The sequence below is a fragment of the Coptis chinensis genome, chromosome 6 (assembly GCF_015680905.1).
Source record: "Coptis chinensis isolate HL-2020 chromosome 6, ASM1568090v1, whole genome shotgun sequence".
Taxonomy (NCBI): Eukaryota; Viridiplantae; Streptophyta; class Magnoliopsida; order Ranunculales; family Ranunculaceae; genus Coptis; species Coptis chinensis.
The window spans coordinates 63239144-63242614 of record NC_141461.1 but is presented as its reverse complement, the minus strand read 5'-3'; positions in this window follow the sequence as shown (position 1 = coordinate 63242614).

Genomic DNA, 3471 nt, shown 5'->3' with positions numbered 1-3471 from the left:
GTCTGCCACATTCACTCCTGTCTACCTTCATTGCATTCAGTATAACTAGTCCCTAGAGGTTGTACAAGAGATCGAGCACGTTCTTAACGATGACGACGCTCCACCTCCACCTCTAGTGGACTACTTTGCTCCAGGAGCTGTGTCTCAGTTCATGCGTCCCTTGGATGCATTGCAATTCATGCATGAGGATAAACGTTTACTACATCAGTAGTTGACAACTATTTAGTAGGAGCAGCACACCTTTCAGGACAACACTCTCTAGATGCTTCAGGAGCTGCGAGACGAGTTAGTTCCATAGGCTTCTCCACCTGCGAGAGCCCGACGAGAGAGAGAGAAGAGTAGCTCAAGTTCATCTCGACGTCGTTAGTTATCCCACGCGGAATCTGACTAAGCAACCCCTTAGTGTCCACATAGTTATCTGTATTTTATTGTCGTTGTAGTATCTATTTTTACTTTCTGCACTTCTAGTTTTTTTTAGTATTATCTATTATGTTTATCTGTGTTTTATGGAATGTATGAGGATTTGTGGTATATGAGCAGAAGGACATACAAATACATCATTCCCAAAATTTTCTTATTTTCTACACTATACATGTTTTACAAATAAAATTCAAAAAAGCCAAAATGTTTTCATGTTAGAATAATTACGTTTTTTACCTTTTAGATAAACCATGTATTTCTCATTCTATTTCTATCAACCCACCCTCCAAATATGTTTGGGGGTGGTATATTTTCATAACAAAGAACATAGTATAGGTTTCTGCCGTTTTTGCTCATGTTCCTATGGTAATCTCTTTCCTTTACTTCATACTTTAAGGACAAAACATATTTCTGTTTGGGGGTGGTATATTAACATTTGCAAAAACTAGGCATTTATTATTAGCATTCTTATATTAGATAGATTTTCTATATTTCTTTCTTTCTTAAAATATTTCAAAAAGACCAAAAATATTTTTTCTGTTTAGTACTAAAAGTCTTGTTTTGCTTTTTCTATGATGAATAAAAGGTTTAGAAATCTCATTATAGCAATTAAGTAAAGATTCATTCTTTGAACTTATACTAATATACATACAATAGTTTCTGCACCTTTTCATGAATGGTATGCATCAGCATTTGATTGTATATAGCAGTGAGTTTCCGAGACCAAGGTTAGAACAGTTAAATTCCATATCCTGTGAGAATCTAGCCAAAAGCCTCATCTGAATGATTATTGAGTGATGACACAAGGATGTCTGGATAAAGAGATAACATGTCCACTTGCTTGATCATCACGCCATATCCTAGGAGAGAATTTAGGCCCTTTTTGGATCGATATAGCCAAATAAACGTTAAAAACGCAAAAAGATAGTTTTAGCCTTTACCAATTCTATATGCCTTTTTATTTCTTCGCCATCAATCCCTGAACCGTTACCACACATAATAAAAAAACTTAACCAGCTGACGAGTTGAGAATTAGATGAAATCTAAAAAGAGAAGAGAAGGCCTTGTACAAAAAATAGAATAGTTAGAAGTTTCAAAAGAGAAAAGAAAAAGAAAAGAAAGAAAAGATTCAAAGATCGAAATCTCTCGAAAGTTCAAAATCAAAAGGAGTCAATTTCAAAAGAAACAAATGTAAAGTTAGAACTCCCAAAATTCAAAATCATATGGAGTCACAAAGCCAAAGGGCTAAAAAAAATGAATCACAATTTGGAAGTAAAGAACAAAACGAGGTTCTTCTCTAGTTACAAATATCCTGAAGACCCAATTTCTCAACTTATCAGAGTTTGTTTTCCCTTCACTTTATTTCTAAACCACTACCTTAGCCCCGTAATTCCTAATAAAAGACCTTTAGGTCAACTAGGAATAAGATGGTGTGATAGTAAGTGGATATTGTGATCAATTGACCCCGGTTTCCTTGGACATCATTCGAGTATGTGAGGAATATAAGTGCCCTCTGTACTTGAGAAAATGAAACTTGAGTGAATCTATCAGAGAGTTGTGATTGCAACACACCCCTGTGAGGACCCAACTTAAAGACGCTCTCCAAAAGTTTCGGAAACGACTCTGCTTTTGCATTTCACCGCTCATGTTTTGCACGTTTATCTTTAGATGATTAAACTACTGTTTATATATTATTCTGAGTTCAAAGGAGCTTTTCTTTATTCCCCTGCTTATGAGATGTATAAACCTCTGAGAATAAATAAGGAAATAAGACCCTTTGTACTAAATAGAGGAAGTTTGTAAGTACCTTCTCTGGAAAACTCTCATGAGGCTTAAGCTCGTCCACTAGGGAATTCCTAGTGGTTTAAGGCCTTGTCACATATGGTCGATCAAATCGCACTCTGCGAAACGAGATTAGTATAATAAATCACACATTTGTGATCTTAGTTTTTTCTCTCATCTTTTGCATGAGGACAAGCAAAATATTGTTTGGGGGTAGTTAATCAGTCCCCAAATGTGCGTTTTATTACCTTTACAATGCTTCATATATGCCTTTTTTATGCTTAATGAACAGTCAACTTATTGCTTTTGCTACCATTTAGGATTCATATTCCTAATACGTGCATTTTGGCACAAAAAAGATAGCTATTTATGCTGCTTGGGAAGATTCCATCTTAGGAGTAAGAGTGCCGAAAAGTCAAAATCAAAAGTCAAGTCAACTGTCAAAGTCAAGGACTCAAGACTGAAAGCTACAGACCCAGGGACCAAAAGCAAAAATCAAGACCTCTCTTATGTGGGCTTAAGTCAAGGGCCCATAAGTTTGTTTCTAGAAGGAAGGGTACAATTGTAAAAGGTGTCCTATATAAACCAAAGTTGTAGAGAGAAACCATTACCCTAGATCTAATATTTGGTCATTAGGAGTAGCTTAAATGTTTTTAAATTAAATTGTTATTTCCTTCTTTTCCATTTTTATGTTCTTCAAGCTTTAGTGTAAACCCAAGTTTTAAATCATTTCAATACAAGTTAAGATTGAGAGTAATTCCAAAAGCCAAGTAGGAGAGAAGAGTTACAAAAGTTAGTGTTTTATCCATCACAAACCTTCCTCTAAACAAAGAGTCTAAGATGAACTTCAACACCCTTCTCACCACTACCAATACTTCTTCTTCAGTTACTAACTTTCGCTAAAGGTAGCTCTGGTATATATACACCGTCTTCCCCATTAGATGGATCGTTAAGTTCGAGAGGAATATGTTGGGTTCCCAACCCCATTACAATAACTCTACCTTCATGTAACTCAGGAATAATCGGGCGGTACTAAAGTGGTATTTGCTCAATATCGAACTGTTCGGGTTCAACTTCAACATAATCCAGCTTGTCCTTGTAAGACATTATATATCTTGTACAAGACATGGTACATGTCAATTCTTTATTTTATTTACACTCTTCTCAGACAATATAATATCGGAACCCATATAATATCGACTTTATACTTCGAATTTTAGTGTCAATGAGTCCAAATATAGCCGCCAAATATATACACTAAAAAATGCG